Below are 17,291 nucleotides of genomic sequence, written 5' to 3' on the forward strand. Positions count from 1 at the left end.
ACACAAATTAGTACAAGCATAATTTTAATCCTCTTATAATGTGATTATATCAAATAGAAGATACTAGATCATTCCTCTTTTTATCCCATCTCACCAAAAACTGTAGATTTTCTATATACAAATTAGTTCAAACTTGGGTGACGACTAAGTAAAAATAAAGGTGACAAATCAAAAATAGGTTTGATTTGTCTATCTCTTCGCAAAGCAAGTTCTATAATATTGCCCCTGCTTTTTGTTCAGAGTCACTGCGATAGCAGCTACCAGATAGCAAACAATGAAGAAAGAACTCATAGCCTTGTGGAAGAAAGTTAACAGTGAAATCCCAACAGCACAGAGAGAGAAAGAGAGAGCGATATGAGAGAAGAATAACTACCGATGAAGGTTGGGTTGTGAAAATAAAAGCAATTCAAATTCAAGCAAGTGTCTTAGAAAGAGAAGGTATAAATGTGTGCTAGATGTAACTGAGCTCTTTCTCCATCCCAGACCCTTTCCTCACATTTGTGTCGATTTCTGATCTTTACATGCACCATCGGCCTTTGCCTTCTCTTCTCTATCTTCTTCAACTTTTTATGAATAGATCCACTCGTTTCCTTATGCAGATTCAGCATACCCAATTTTCCTGAATTAGTCCCAATCGAGCCAGAATAAATTCCCACAGCAGTCATACGACCCTGTCCTTAATTCCAACCTAATCGAATGGGGCTTTCAATCATTATGTTCCTATATTTACCATTAAAGGTCCAGTCATTTTATTTCTCCCCTAAGTGTCCCTTGCTGCTAATTTCTGTAAAGTAGAAATAATGCTGTATATCCCATGGGGCTGCTGTGATTATTAATTTTTAAAATGGAGAGAAAATGCTTAGACAAACCAGCCTCGTAGTACATCTATATTTATTATTTTTATTAGTGATATCTATATTTATTATTTGCCTTCTTCCTATCATTATTATTATTACTACTAATTATTTGCCAGCATTATCTTCCAGGGCCTAATGATGAGTGCATCTATATAGCTCAAACTAACATTCTGGTGTTTGCCCTATTTTTCAGGATTGATATTCTTTCTATGGTCCCCCATCCTAGTTCATTAGTTCAGTAATTCATTTATTTAGTCAATATTTTTCAAAAAGCAGCAGGTAAAAGGAGGCTTAGGTTAAAGACAAAAGATGAGGCAATGGGGGTAGCAAAAATGACTTAGCCAGTTCAGCCTTGGGAGAGATGGAGGTAAACAGGATGACCATATCCATATGTCATAAAAAAGATATGGGTTTTTATTCCTGAAATGGGGTGAGAAAGACCTAAGGAAAGAGATCAGTGTCGTACTAGGTTTTTTTAAACCATGTAACCATGATCCCTAAGCTCAAGAAGAATACATATAGGAGGAAAAACTGACACATAAACATACAATGTAATACGGGGTTCAAAGTAGAATGTATGTACAAATAGGAATGCCAATAGCTAATAGTTATGGATACATATTATATGTGAAGCACTGTGCCAAACCCAATGGCGTGCTGGAGCTGGCTCTTATCTGTACATCGGATCCAATCTGGCACGTATCTATTCTACTTTTAGTGATGCCATGGTGCAATGAATCAGGTCTTTTTTCTTTTCTTTTCTTTATTATTTTATTTTATTTAAGAGAGAGACAGCGTGAGAGAGAGAGCATGAGCAGTGGGGAGGGGCAGAGGGAAAGGGAGAAGCAGGCTCCCAGCTGAGCAGGGAGCCCTATGCAGGTCTAGACCCCAGGACCCCAACATCATGACCTGAGCTGAAGGTAGATGCTTAACCAACTGAGCCACCCAGGTGACCCTCTTTTCTTTTCTCTTTTCAGGGGATGTGCTTAAAGGACAAACAGCGTCTCCTACATTCTACCCATTTCAATGGTGAGATCCATTCAAACCTCACATTAAATTTACTGTACTGATTCCTCAAGAAGGTTCTTGGCAACACTTCTAGAAAGAAAAAGATAAAGACTCAAAAGAAAGGTCAGCAGGTTAAGCTACAGATCAGCAGCCTCCACTCTGTAATTGATCCTCAGTCTTATGTGAGATTCATCATCTGCCTCTTTTCTCTCACCCTTGGCCAACATTTCTGCTGCTCTGGGTTAATGAAATGGCGGAGTGACCTAGATCTCTGTACCTCAAGTGACTGAGCTCTTGATACTGTGCCCTTGTTTGGCTATGGTCTGTTCCCGGTTAAAACAAGGCTTGAGATCACCAAGGATGCCATAGTGATCTCCAGAGTCTCAGCTATACTACTTTCTGCTGCTTTGTATGAAAGCAATTCTACCTCCTCACAATGATCAGAGTCAATTACCATTGCCAATATGGTAACATTTTTGTGTGCAGGTCTATTGGCATGAGGAACTTAAAATGGCCAGGTGGAAGTCCTAATTTTAGAACTCTAGACCTGCCAAATTTAAAATTGCTAGGGCAAGAAGCACGTAGTCTCTAAATGGGCCACTGGGAATGATGGCTAGAGGGGTTACTTCTGCTTCCATCCCATCATCTGGACTCATATATTCCAAGTATCAGAGACTCAGGATAAAATGGCCTTTAGCTATAAGTAAGTACCATACCTGAATTCAAGTCTCCAAACTAGCAAGGTATTATTGGCAAGTTAGAACTTAAGCATGCCTTTGGGGGGTCATTGTGACATTATATTAGACTGTAAGGCTTTGAGTGGTTTAGAAAATAGTAAGGGTAATGATCCTTTGGGTGGTGCTCAATTTTATGATCACTTTTCTGAAAAATGTGTCCTTTGATCTGAAGAACTATCATACAAGATAAAATGTCAATCAGACACACTGTAAGCCTTTAAATAGTGATCAAGACATTAAGGGCAGGAAAGGAAGACACATACCAGCACATCTGTCAATTATTGCCCACTCCAGGGTGGATGAGGTCTGATGTAGTCATCTTGCCACCAAGTGGCTGATTAATTTTGAGAACTGATAATTCTTCAAGGGCCCAGTATCAAATTGTGTTGCTGGCAAGGCAGACATTTAGCAACAAAATAGCTATATCAGACTTGGTAGAATAAGCTCATGCTGTTGGACTCATACAAAACCACCACCTCTTCTACCATGGCTAGTCCATTTATGCGTCTACTGTGTGAGCACGGGCACAGATGAGAACAGAGGGTAGTTGACATGCTGGATGAGTCATCCTGGCCACTAGCTTGTTTAGTGCCTCCTAGTTGGCATTAATTTGGGCTGCAAAGATCTACACACCCATGAGTATATCCATATGCCTTTCTCTAGATTTTCTTTTCAATCTTGCTTTTTCCAAGCTACTGATCAATCAGCCAAATCATTTCCAACTGATCAGGAATCTGGGTATGTCATTATCACAGGCCACATCTTTCTTCCTGTGAGAGAGAAGACCAGATACACTACACAAACTCTGCCCCCGGGAAAATTTTTTTCTTGCCACTGTCTTTCAGGATTCCTTATGCACAGGACCATCAAGATTCCCTTGGACCATACCATGGCATAAAGCAAGAAAGTTAAAGTATCATTGATCAAGACTGGAATGTATATTAATTACTGTCTGCCTTGGCTGTAAATATATCCATCCCGTTAAACACTCAGGGGCTAGGAAATGACCACAGGGTGAATCCATGTTTTCTCTGGAATTGGACAAGAACTCCATTTATCACTTGGCATTTCACTATAATGGGTGACCACAATGGGATTTGGGGTCCTTGGTCTCATTATAACTGGAACTTCTAACCAACAACTTTTGAAAAATTCTGGGTATTCCATCACCCCCAATCTACATAGATTCCTTTGGGAAAGGATGAATGGCTGTAGCATAGCAGGGTCCTTCCTCAAATTCACTTGTATCTTCTTCAGTCAAGCTCAGGTCTGGAAGCTGGATGAGGAATAATGGTTTTCCACCAGGGTGGTTAATATCAGCTCATTTGACTTTAATCTTTTTTTTTATTATCTATATTAAGCTAAACATTGTTGGTTGTTCATTTTCCTCGTTCTTGCGAATACCATGTTGAATTAGCCATAACCATAGGTCCTGTGGGTCAGAGCCTCCAGGTTTCTATTCCAGCGTTACTACCCATAATGGTAAATACACTCTGTGTCTGATGGTTAAATGCTACCGCCTAGTAGCCTCTGCTATTCTGTAATCATATCATCCCCACTACAGCAGGTGCAGTTTCACAACAGCATTTCTTATTATTAATATTGGCCTCCAGTGGATAGCCATCACTCCACCACCGAGCTTCCATTTGCTGGTTCCTCTTTCACTCAGTGCTTTTATTAGTAAAAGAAGTGTCCTTTGAGCCCTTTTAGAAAACATAGCTATTTGGTAGGTTGTTTAAGCTATCATAATAGATCTATTCTTGCATATCTACTTCTCTGAGTATTTTTGTTCCTTCCTCAACATTCTGACTAACGTAGTTCTGTCATTTCCAAGTACTTTAACGTGGACCATCATAATGTGGACTGTCCTTCCAGGAGCCATTTAAACAGTGTATTAAGTCCAAGCACTTGTTAGGGTGTTGAACCTGAATCATGAGAGAGAGCCCCATATCATTTAATCCTCCCAATCCAGATTTAGATACAACTCAATTTCTCCAGGATCCTCAAGTCCACTCCTAGCTAAGTTTCCTTGATTCTAGCTGGATATGCTATCCAGGTTTTATTGTTCCTTTGGTGAATAACCTTCATCCTCCTTTAGGAGAGTTAGTACTTCCTAGCTGGGTCATCCTAAGACTTGATTCTAGTTATTGATGTCCTAGCCAGGAGGGGTACTTTTCAGGGGGAGATTTCAGAATGGATTTAGGAAAACAGATGCTTCTGGATGGTCGTTAGGAAAGTAGATATTGCTATCTTCAAGCAATAATGAGTTCCCACTTCTGTAGACACAGAAGTTTCCAAGTAATTTTAGGTTCAATGTATTCAAGCACATCTACCCAAATATCTCCATAGAGTTTATGGGATTCCACTCTCTTCCAGACTTGAGTAGAGACTTGCCAAGGCTACGGATTTATCATTCTTTATAGCTCTGCTAGATTCACACTTGAGTTCTAGGCCTGAGCCTTAGTGGGGTCCGCTGTTTGACTCTAGGTGAGAAGAGTCTCTGTTAGTGCATGGACGTGCATGGAAGAACTTTCACTTTCATATTATGCCTTGAGGTGGTCATTGACTTATCTGGATTTGTCATTCTCTTTCTTTAGTTCATCAGTGACACCTAGCAAAAAAGCAATCAATTCCACAATTCTAAAAATAACCATTACTCCTACATTACTTGAACGCTAGAGATACTGCATAAGCCAATACACCATCTTCCACTTTCAGTCCATTCTAGTTTACCACAAAGGAAGGTTTTGGTAATTGTAAGGCAGTTTTATGCCAGGAGTTACCATCCATCCAGTTTTCACCAGTAATTGCACCTCTGTTGACATCTGGTTGGTAAGTGACATCACTCCAAAAATCCCTTTTGACCATCTATTTCCTAAACCATCTCTGTTAACAATTGTGTTAGATTGGATTCCCCAGAATCATACTCTGAGATAAGATTTGTATGAAATGGAGTTATTAGAGAGTAATAACTGAAACAAATTGGTGTAAAAGTAGGGTAATAGGACTTGAAAAGAAGGAAGGTCAAGCAAGGGTATAATATCTAGAATATTCTTCTAGTTGCCAAATTAGTTTTCTGATGCTGTATAACAACTTACTATAACTTAATGACTTAAAAAAAAAAAAAAGCCCACTTTAGCTCAAATTCTGCAGGTCGGAAACCCAGGCAGACTCAACTGTGTTCTCTGCTTAAGGGTTTACAAAGCGAAAATCAAAATTACAGCCAGAGAGAATTCATGTTGAGATTCTTGGGAAGAATCTGCTTCAAAATTCATTTAGGTTGTTGGAAGAATTTAGTTCCTTGCAAGCGTAGAACTAAAGTCCCTGTTTCCTTATTGGCTATCAGCCAGGAGGCACTCACAACTCCTAAAGACTATTCTACAGCTTTGCATATGTCCTCTTCTATCTTCAGCCATGACCCTTTGAATCCTTCAAGTACCTCATATTTCTGAATTTCCTTTCTGCTACCAACTGGAGAAAAGCCTTGTGAGATCAGGTTAGGCTCATCTACTGTATAAGAACCTAGTTGGTATGTGATTTTGAGGCTGGTTGATAGGAAGCCTCTCCATGATGTAAGGTATTTGTCTCTCATTTGGTTTATGCAGCCTTATTGTTCATTGGAACACATTCTAGTTCCTTGACCATCTCTGATGGAATGTCTATGTCTATGTTCAGTCAAAAGTCAAATTAAATCTGATGTACACATAGAGTAGTTGGAATTAATATTTCTCTACAACAAGGTTAACTGATTTGGAAACTCAATTAAATCTGCAAAATCCTTTTTGCCAGGTTGTATAACATAGTCCCAAGAGTAACACTATGGGGCAGAGATCATGGAAGCCATCTTAGAATTCTGTCTACCAGTCTGCTACAGAGTTGCCACCGATAAATATTTGAATCAATTAATTTATCTATAAAATGAAGATAATAAACCTACATAACTCACAGGATTCTTGTAAAGATTAGAAGAGAAAATCTATTTAAAAGTACTTAATGTAGTACTTGGCCCATAGTAAGCTGTAACAATTCACTTAGGTAGTGAACTTGTTAGATTCTTGTAGCTATTCTCTAAAGATGAACCTCAAAGGACCAAGCCTCCTAATATTCATGCCTTTGTATAATTCCCTTCTCTGGTATCTGGGCTGACTCTTATGTATGATTCACTTGTAAATAGATAATATGTAACAGAAATAATACTGTCTGACTTCTGATGCTAGGTCATAAGAACTCTTGTGGTTTCTATCTTCCTCTCTTGAAATGAATGCTCCAGGAAAAGCCAGCTCCCTCAGACTGCTATGTTCTGTGGAAGCTCAAGTTATTCATCTGGGGAAGGAGTATGGAGAGAAAGATGCCTGGGAAGTCCGAAGTTGTCCCACCGCAGGCAGATGATGCACCTGTGATTGAGGAAGTCATCTGGTATATCCATCCTTCAATGTTCCAATCGAACCTTCGAACGAGTCCAGACCCTTCCAACATCTGACTGCAAACTCATGGGAGACTCGCAGAACCAGTAAAGGAAATAATAAATTGTTGCTTAAAACCACTAAGTTTGTCATGGTTTCTTATGCAACAACAGACAACCAAAACAGAGTTCTAAGCAAGACAGTAAATTAAGTTGTCGTCGTAGGATTTCCTTATAGTTCCAATTTGAGTTATATCTTTTCCTGGTTCCTACATGATTTTGAGGCTGGTTGATATAAAGATTTTCTGTGATGTAGGCGATCAGTCTCTCATTTGGTTTACGTAGCCTTATTACTCACCAGAACACACTCCAGTTCTTTGACCATCTGCAATGAACGTCTGTGTCTATATGCAGTCAAAACTTAAATGAAATCTGACATACACAGAGTGGTTGGAGTTAATTTGTCCTCCCTTGGCTCCCACTTATTACAGAAAGACCTGTTCATTTAAGTGTTTTCAAGCTACACGTTCCTGTAGTTGGAAGTTATTACATGTTGATAGTTATCTTCACTGACATTCACTAGCTTTGATATGCCAGGGAATTTTTAATGGAACTGAGAAACAAAGGCAATACAGTTATGCAGACACTGGAATGTGAAATAACACTCCAGTGACTTAAAGAAATGGGATCAGTGTAGCCCTAATAAAATATGAAGGCTTTCCAGTCCCAGATCCTATTATCCCCAGTGATACTCTAGTTGTCTGTCTTTTAAAAGCGCAGATGCAATCCAGTTAGAAAAATGTCACAGCTCTCCTGCAACAATGGCATGCTCTACACTCACAGCAATAAAGATTTTCTCCATCAGTGAACATTGTTGTCTTTGGTCCCTGGCATGGAGAAGTTTCCCCCCAAATCTCACAATCAGTTTGTTTGACAAGTGGGCTGATCTCAGCCACAACAGCAGCAAATTTCTTCTTTAACTTTGGTAAGTCGCCAAAATTAAATAAAGGAAATGATCCAAGAAGAGCAATGAACAACAAGAGCCTAGATGCTCGTTGAGTAGCCTCGCTTGGCATCTGTGTCCAACAGAGTGCCTACATGCGCTATTGTCAAGGGCTTATTGATGATAAATGACAGAGAGGTCATTATTTCCCTGAACCCAATTGCAAAACCTCCTCATTCTTATAAGCACAGTCATGCCTGAAAGACATTTAAAGATATTTGTGACTGTCTAGAAACATGAAGGTTGCAGCTCCAAGCTTAATGGGCAGCAATGTGCTCTGAAGGAAACAACAGAATTACCCGAAAACCCAAGACTTCAAAACGTAGGACAGTGAAAAAAGAGGAAAATAAATTCATAGAAATGTAAGACCCCAAACGAAGAGGATATTGTTTAACAGGTTCCTTTATAGCAAAATTGTCAGCTGCACAAAGACTGTAAATCTATTTAAGTTAGGGATCCGTATTATCTCCTAATGAGGAATTTTTTTGCCTTGATTTTTTTCCCCATTAAATCTCATTCTATAAGTCCTTTAAAAAATACAGCCATAGTGTATGTGCCTACTTGGAGGAGCTAAAGGAAATGAATCAACAAATAATTATAGAACTAGAAGGGATTCTAGAATTTTACTAGTTCCATTGTATTATTTGAGCTTTTCCTCTATGATACCAGTCCAGGGATAGAGTGGCACTAAGCCACACAGTCAGGACTTGAACAGACGTTTTTGCTTCTGGGTCCTTCACTCATTCCATTGCTTCTCCTTGATGCTGCGAATATCTGTGTCAGCGCACATGCTCTGCTCTTCACTTTCGTTTCACTGTAACTCTTAGTTACATTAATCCTTCTGTGGCCAAGGTCCTAGTATTGACGTGATGAGGGAGAAAGAGGAGGAAGACGTGTTCCTGTTCTACACCTATTGGGTGTTAGGGAAAATGGGGCAAGCAGCAAGTTAATGAATAAGAGAAAACTGCTGATGTTTGAATAAGGACACTCTATAGAATGTTAGATTATTGACAAGGGATCTTATAGAATCTGTGAAGTTAAAAGAGTATTAGTCTATTCCCCATTTCAAGAAACAAAACAAAGACTTGTAAGTATAGTTAAAGGGGGCTTTTAAAATCAGACCACAACTTTACTTCTAGGCTTCATTTTGAAGCTCTCCCTGCCTCCCATATGTTCCAGCCATGTCATTTTTTCCTATTCTCTGTTGGTTCATCCTTCATTCTTCCTAACAGAATTCTTTGGGGTTTTTCCAATACAACAGTGTTCTCTGCTAAATATTTGCTTTCTCAGACTGCCTTGTTGCTAATGGAGGTGGCAGGGAGAGGGGGGAAGCTGAAAGGGAATGTGCGACTTCTAGCTTAAGTCAGAGGAGAAGGGCGGAAGGTTTAGCAAATCTCTATCTTTCCAGGTAAAATAGGATGGCTGGTATGGCCAATTTGTCTTTTCTCCTCCTCTTGACTGAAGTATATATGTGTGATATTTGGAGCTCCAGCAGCCACTTTGCCACCATAAAGGAAAGACATACCCTATTTCCTGAACCATATCCAGCAAAGTCCTATTGTGAGTTTTTTCTTATGTGATAAAAACAAACTTTTCTTTGTTTAAACTACTGTTACTGACTTTTTTATTATTTGCAGTGGGTAACATTCCTAACTGATACGTTTTTCCATGGGGCCATGATTATTTTTCCATACCTTTTCCTACACTGACTCTTTTAAAATGTTTCCTCCTTCCCTACATGAAGTGTGTTATTCTACCTTTAAGAAAATGATGAACCATAGCCTCTCCTATTGAATCCTTCCTCAAATCCTCCAGGAGTTATTAATTCCAAACCTTTATGTGTCCTCATAGCTGTTTGTACCAACATTCATCAGATATTTCTTATATGTTAATGATAATTTTGTATATAATCTGTATGGCCCCATTCAGTTTCCATAAACTCCATAGAGGTTGTATTAGCATTGAAATTGATCTGTTACTTCAGTTCCCTTACATTCATGATGCTCCAAAACAGGAAGTTCTTGCAAAGACAGCCCACCCACTTCTCAAGTACTGTGGACATGGCGGACATGGCTTGTATGCAAAGATGAGTCTCCGCCTCTGGGTTTCTGCTGCTGCAGCCTCAGGGCTCCTCCTGGTAAACTGTTCTTTCCACCTGGCATTTGTTGCATCTAATAAGTATCTCAGTTCTCTGCTCTACCTTCCAAAAGACTTCCTCTTCCTAGGAAAACGAGGCTCTGATCTGGGTACAGAAATCTAGGGCAGCTCTGAACAGCATCTGACATCCTGTGGGTCCTTGAACAATATTTCACAAATCAATGAGGCCCAGGAAGGCTAAATGACAATGTGCAAAGCTGTTCGGCTAGTTAGTGGTGGAGCCAGAGCTAGAAGTTTCTTTGACTCCTAAGCCCACACTCCTTCCTCTAGATGACCTTCGTGAGAACTTAGAGCATAAGGAAAGCCGAACTGGTAACACTGTTACCAGTAGGTTTCATTCTTCAAGAAAATCTGTTTGAAGTTCAATCTAGGATGTACAGCAGTGTCTCACCGGCCTTGAAAGCCCACGGCTAATCCTGGAAAGCACACTGGAGGACAGCTCTGCTGCTGTTAGAGAATTTACAACGTCCAAATAGAGGTAGAGTTCTACCTGTCATACAGGGAAAAACCAAATAAATGAACATGGGTAGGATTACTGCAAGTGAAAAAGTACCTTTCTCATACACACACACACACACACACACACACACACACACCCCACACACATCCCTATCACCTCCTTTAGATGGATGTCAGCAAACTCGGAAGATAGAGCAAAGGCAACTAACAGAAGCAAAAAGACAGCAATCAATACTCAGTTGCCCTGGCAACTGGTGGGGGGGGAAGCAAAGCTACTGCCAAATGATACATATAATAATAGTCTTCGTGGAGAGTCCTGCAGCAGCACCATTAACCATCTGGCCTAAAAAACAGGAGAGACGAGTAGTGCCAGGGCCTTACATTATTTTAGTCCTGCTTCATCCGATCCCCAAAATCCAGGCTTCTGACCTAAACTGAGTTCAGTTAAAAAAAAAAAAAAAAAAGACCAAAGCTATGTAGAATGTGTGGTAAGGCAGGAGAGACAGGAATTTCTTTTTTTCTCTTTTATTATCTAAAGTTTTAAAATGAGTCTTGTCTTAGCCAGCTCAGGCTGCCGTGACAAAATACCGCTGCGTGCATTAAACAGCAGAAACTGACTTTCTCACAGTTTGGGGAACAGGAGCCCCACTTCAAGGTGCCCGCTGATTTGGTTCCTAGAGAGAACTTTCCTCGGGGCTTTCAGATAGCCGCCAGAATTCTGCTCCTTCCTCACATGGCCTTCCCTCTGTGGCGTGTGGAGAAAGAGAGAGAAAGAGAGAGATCTTCCTATTATAAAGCCAACAATCCTGTCAGAATAGGGCTCCACCCATATGACCTTATTTAACCTCAATTACATATAAGTTTTACATATAAATTTTAACATATAAATTTTAACATATAAATTTTGGGTGAGAATTCATTTCATAGCTTAAAGTTTATGTATTTTTCATATGCAAAATATATTCATTTTACCTCAACAGTCCAAAAGTCTTAACTTTCGAAATCTTAGCATCAAGTCTAAATTCCCAAGTCCAAGTCCCATCTGAATAGCCTCTAAATCAGGTATGAACGAGATTCAGGGTCTGATTCATCCCACAGGCGAAATTTGTCTCTAGCTGTGAACCTGTGAAACCAGAAAGATGAGGTACTTCCAAACTACAACGCTAGGAGAGGTGTGGGAGGGACATTTTCATTCTAAAAAGGAAAAACTGGAAAGAAGAAAGAGGTGACAGGCCCCAAGCTGGTTCAAAGTTTGGGAGTGCAAATTCCATTCAATCTTAAGGCTCAAAAATAACCCTCCTTGCTTTAATGCTCTGCCTTCCAGGCCTGCGGAGTCATCCATGACTGCGAAGGGCATCCTTCCTCCTTTGTTTCTGCAGCCTGGCCCTACCCATGTGGCTCTCTGCAGGGCCCTTCCTCATGAGTTAGCAGTGGTCTCCTTGTCCACTGAAAAGGGGGAGGAAGTAGGCTTGCCCCCGGGACTATGGTGGGAGGGCGTCCTTCATGATCTCTGAACTGACTCTGGAGTCAACCTTCCTTTTCCTCCAAGTTTAACACACATGTTTGCAGCCTTCCTTCAATCCCTCCTGTTTTCTCTGTTTCCTTTGGTCCCGTGTTTCTGCTGGTATAATCCCCTCTCTGATCCTGCCTTCTATGGAGATAGTGGGTTCAAATCTTGCTTCACACTTGAAGAGGCCCCTTTCGGGCTGCAGGCCTGAGCGGTGGAGACCAGAGTGAGGTAAAAGGGCCCAATGCCTCCACAGGTGAATACAAATAGGCTCATAAGGCAACCCACCTCAAAATACCCATAAGCCCTAGCTGACCAATGGGCTACTTACAACCGGACACAGGTACTAAAAGAGGAAGAACCCATATGTTCCCATACTTCCTCACTTCCCCCCTTCACTACAGCCCCCCTCCCCCACTGCCTTGTGGCAGAGTCTTTCCTCTGGTGTCCTGCCTGCTGCTCCCTTGCAGTGTGTTCAATGAACTTCGATCTGCTTTGTTTTGCCTCAGGTGAACTCTTTCACCACCTGCCCTTCCGGCCTCCACCTGATCGGTCACCCCACGTTTGGTGGCCTGTACAGGGACCCTCTGCTGGCCCGGGGCTGTCTGTGGATTCTTCAAGAATTTCTCAGAACTTTCCCTCCGTGGACTGCCTCCTTGTGAAACTGATGACCTCCAGCTGAAGTTACTCCTTGGTGAGGATCTGAAGTCCCACGGGGAACCAGCCAGGCTGCCCTTGCCATAAAGAGTGAGGGATTCCCCTCTTGCCCTCTGGAGGGATCGTTCCCTCCCACTCATTTCTCTTTTTGCCCCTTTAGCAGTCTAACACTTGTACTCCTCAGACCATTGAAGGTCTCTGGCCAGGGTGGCCCCCCAATGTAGTCTGAAATTCTGAGGGCCAACAGGTGGCACTGCCCATGCCTGTGAGGGTGAAGGACCCCCCTCCTCTCCTTTCCTCTCCTCCCCTCCCCTCCCCTCCCCTCCCCTCCCCTCTCCTCTCCTCTCCCCTCCCCTCCCCTCCCCTCCTCACCCCTCCTCTCCTCTCCTCTCCTCCTCCATTCCTCTGAGGCCTCCATTCCCATGGTGCAGCACAACTGGCCATGACAGCTTGTCTAGGGTGAATCCTCCCATGTCATAGGCTCTGCTGGGACCCTTTACTGAGCTGACTCTCAGCCACCTTGCTTCCTTTGCACCCCCCCCCACCTTTTATCCTTTCTCTGAACAGACCCAGGTGCCATCTTGATCTACCGGCAAAACACCTTCCTAGGAGTCTGAGCGGTGAGTCCTCCTCCTTTTTCTGACCAGGTTTAGCCAACCGGTATCTTCTTTCCCTGTTGCAGAGGATGTCCCAGCAGGAATTGCTGTTGCCATTTGCAGTGACCATCTCCTTGGTGGGACACTCTGTAGTCAGTCACCGCACATAAAGTCCGTTACTTTTGCAGGTCAGTGGGACACCCTGACTGAAATTGCAAACACTAGTCAGAGCTTCATTCCTTTGGTGAAATACCCTCTTGGGAATTGGCAGCTGGTCTTTCCCACCAAGGGACAAACCTTATTCTTTTGGACCCACTCGTGGGCTGTATTCCTAAAAATTGGAATAAATTCGACCCCTAAGGCCTGAGGGAAAATTCTCAAGCCGAGATCCTTCCCATTACATTAAGGAATTCAAAAGCCTCACAATTGCCTTTGCTCTCATGTGGCAGGACATTCATATCATCTTTACCATGCGTTGCACCCATAAGGAAAGAACCTGTATCTGGTCTTTGGCTCATAGCTGGGCTGATGAGGCCCACACTTGTATCCCTGACCACGCTGTGGTGGGGGTACAGGCAGGCCCAATGCCAACTCTAGATGGGATTATCAAGCAGGAGACCCTGGCAGAATTAATCAGCACTACGTGATAATTTGCCTAATTGAGGGCATACCTAAGCAGTCATAAAACCCGTAAATTATACAAAGCTTAAAGAAATAACCCAAAGCCCAAATGAAAATCCTGCTTTATTTCATTCTCGCTTAGTGGAGGCCATGAGAAAGTGCACTAATCCAGATCCTCAGGGCCCGGCACGCATGGCAATATTAGCAACGCCTTTCACCAGTCAGGCCTCCCTTGATATCAGACAAAAGCTTCCAAAGCTCGATCAGGAACCTCAGACCTCTTTCCCCACACTTTGGATACGGACTTCAAGGTCTTCAATAACCCAGAGAGAACCTCAGGGGCTGATAGGGAACAGAGAGACAAGCAGCAAGCCCAGTATATGGCTGCAGCTATCACAAGCTCCCTGCCCTTCTCTGGGTCCACCCAGGGGCAGAAGCCATTACAGGTACAAGCTGTTAAGCCCTCCCCCCTTCCGCAAGAGCTCCTCAAGCCTACTTCCATTGTCGCCAGAAGGGCATCTGGCCTGGAAGCATCAAATGCCCCCTCCACCGGGACCATGTCGGGCCCACAAACAATCAGGGTATTGGAGAAGGGACTGCCCTTCCTTCCCACATGCAGGAGGCTCATCCCAGGCCCAAAAGCCCCAAACACAGGCCATCCCAGGTAATCCACAGCCTTAAGCCGAGGCCACTCTAGGCAACCGGCAGCTGCCTTTAATTCTGTACCTCAATGATGAAGAACCCAATGGAACAGGGGAGAACAATCTCCTTTCCTTTGATTGACGGGGCCCAGACACTGTGCAGGCTCCCATGTTCTCCATCTTTATGACAGACCCTCAGGTAACCCTGGATGTGGTACAACACCAAATTGAATTTCTAATAGAGTTGGAAGCCACTTATTCTGCCCTTAATGAATACTCAGGCATTACTTCCAGTCCTCCATCCTCATCACTGGCAGAGTCAAGTACCCAAAGAGGGGATGTTTCACTTCCCCATTAATTTGTTCTTAGGGTAACAATACCTTCACCCACTTCTTTCTTGTTTTACCTGATCGTCTCACTCCATTATTTGGAAGGGACATAATGACAAAGGTACAAACTGATCTTTGCCTTTCTGAGATTGATTGCCCCCCACTGGCACTCTTGTCCTCTGAGTCTTCCGCCCCTTCAAACATCAAGGTCTCCATTTTCCAACAGGTGCGCCCTCAGGTATGGGACACCTCCATTCCAGGGTGCTCTCTATTGACGACCCCATAAGGATACAACTTAGAGATCCTCATTACTTTCCCCAGAAAATCCCAGTACCCCTTATGTCCAGAACCCAGACAGGGTCTACAGCTATTCACAGGAAAATTCTTAGCAATAGGACTTCTGTACTCCTGCAGTTCACCTTGTAATACCCTCATCGTGGCAGTAAAACAGTTTGATGGCCCATACAGAATGGTAGAGGACCTAAGAGCTTTTAATGAGTCAATTATCCCTATTCACCCGATTGTTCCCAACCTTTACGCACTCCCAGGACTGATTCCCTCAGACACTCTTTGGTATACTGTGTTGGATCTAAAAGATAGTTTCTTCTGCATCTCAGTGTACCCAGATTCCCAGTTCCTCTTTGCCTTTGAGTGGCAGGACCCCTCCACCCATGTTACCCAACAGCACTGTCCAACTTGGACTGTCCTCCCTCAGGGCTTTAGGGACAGTCCACATTTATTTGGACAACCCCTAGCCAAGGATCCGTCCACCCTTCAACTCCCCAGAGGCAGTGCCTTACTTCAATATGTTGATGATTTACTTATCCGCAGCCCCAGTGAGAACACCTCCAACACAAACACCATCCTGGTACTTTGGAGCTTGGCCTCCTGGGGCTATATAAGGTCTCCTCTTCAAAGACTCAAATTTCCTCTGAGAAGGTTCAATTCCCAGGATTAATATTAACCCCCAGGGACTAAGAACTCTCTGACCACTGTAAGGGTCTCATTTTATATATGAAATCTCCCTCTACAAAACAGCAGCTATGTTCCTTTTTGGGTTCCTTTTGGGTATGGCTGGGTTCTGTTGACTATGAATACCCCAATTTGGATTAATAATAAAGCTTCTTTATAAGGCCCTGAGGTACCTAAGGAGGAGCTTTTGGAGTGTGACTCTAAAATAATGCAAGCTTTTGGAGCCCTCAAACAGGCGCTTACAACGGCCCCAGCTTCACCCTGCCAGAACTCCAGAAGGCCTTCTTCTTATATGCACATGAGAGGAGAAGAATTGACCTTGAAGTCTTGATCCAAATGCTGGCACCTTCCCCTGGCCTGGTCACGTCCCTAAGAATCTAGGTCCTGTGGCTCAGGGAAGGCCTCCCTGCCTCTGAGCACTGGTGTTCGTGGCCCTACTGATAAGAGAGGCCTCTAAATTAACCTTGGGATGAGCTATGACCGTTTATACACCCCATCAGGTGTTGGACAACCTAAATTCTAGGGCATTTCATTGGATCTCTAATAGTAGAATTTCAAAATACAAAACCCTTTTATTAGAAACACTGGAACTAACCCTTAGGCCATGTCAGACCCTAAATCCTACCACCTTACTGTCAGATCCCACAACAAATGCCCTTTTGGAAACTTCTTGCTAAGACACTATAGATTTGACTTGCAGGGCCAGGCCAGCTCTTCAGGATGTGTCTGTAGATAACCTGGACGCTGTATGGGTCATGGAGGGCAGCAGCTTCAGAGCAAGACGACGGGTCTCCAGGTATGCTGTTGTTAGCTTAACTGAAGTTACTGAGTCCAGAGCTCTGCCAGGTGCCAGTACCTCAGCACAGAAGGCAGAACTAATTGCTCTTACCAAGACTCCCAATGGGCGCAAGAATGAAACTAAACATATATACTGATTCAGCTTCTGCCAAAATACCCCAGTTAAACATGCCTCTGAAATTTTGGTCTTGCTAGAGGCAGTTATGCTCCCTGCCCAAATAACTATTTTTCATTGCAAGGCGCATCAAAAGGATAATGACTCAGTCTCTGCTGGAAATAACAGAGCTAAGAGAGAAGCAAAGCCAGTCGCCAGGCTGCCCCTTTAAGCCACTTTGGTTCCTAGCCTAAATCCCTTCTCCCCACAATATACTCAGGAAGAAACCCAATGGACATTTAAAAAGGGCTTTCCCATACCCCAGAAGGTTGGCTGCATTGCCCCCATAATAAACTGTTACTTCTGGGAATGTTACAATGGAAATTTCTTCATAACTCATATCAGTCAACCTGAGACATTCCCCAAACCCTGCAGACATTCCCCATCTCCCAG

At 42.8% G+C, this 17,291-nt stretch overlaps 1 long non-coding RNA gene across 1 annotated transcript; it reads left to right on the top strand.

The window, feature by feature from the left end:
* The first annotated feature begins 261 nt into the window (after nucleotides 1-261).
* LOC148110268 (uncharacterized) lies at nucleotides 262-7,138 on the top strand. The gene is made up of 3 exons (XR_015724104.1): nucleotides 262-438; nucleotides 1,835-1,886; nucleotides 6,873-7,138. It is a non-coding gene; the product is annotated as an uncharacterized LOC148110268 (long non-coding RNA).
* Nucleotides 7,139-17,291: the final 10,153 nt, after the last annotated feature.

This window comes from Ursus americanus, chromosome 4 (assembly GCF_024610735.1).
Source record: "Ursus americanus isolate L20-20 chromosome 4, mUrsAme1.1.p, whole genome shotgun sequence".
NCBI classification, from domain to species: domain Eukaryota; kingdom Metazoa; phylum Chordata; class Mammalia; order Carnivora; family Ursidae; genus Ursus; species Ursus americanus.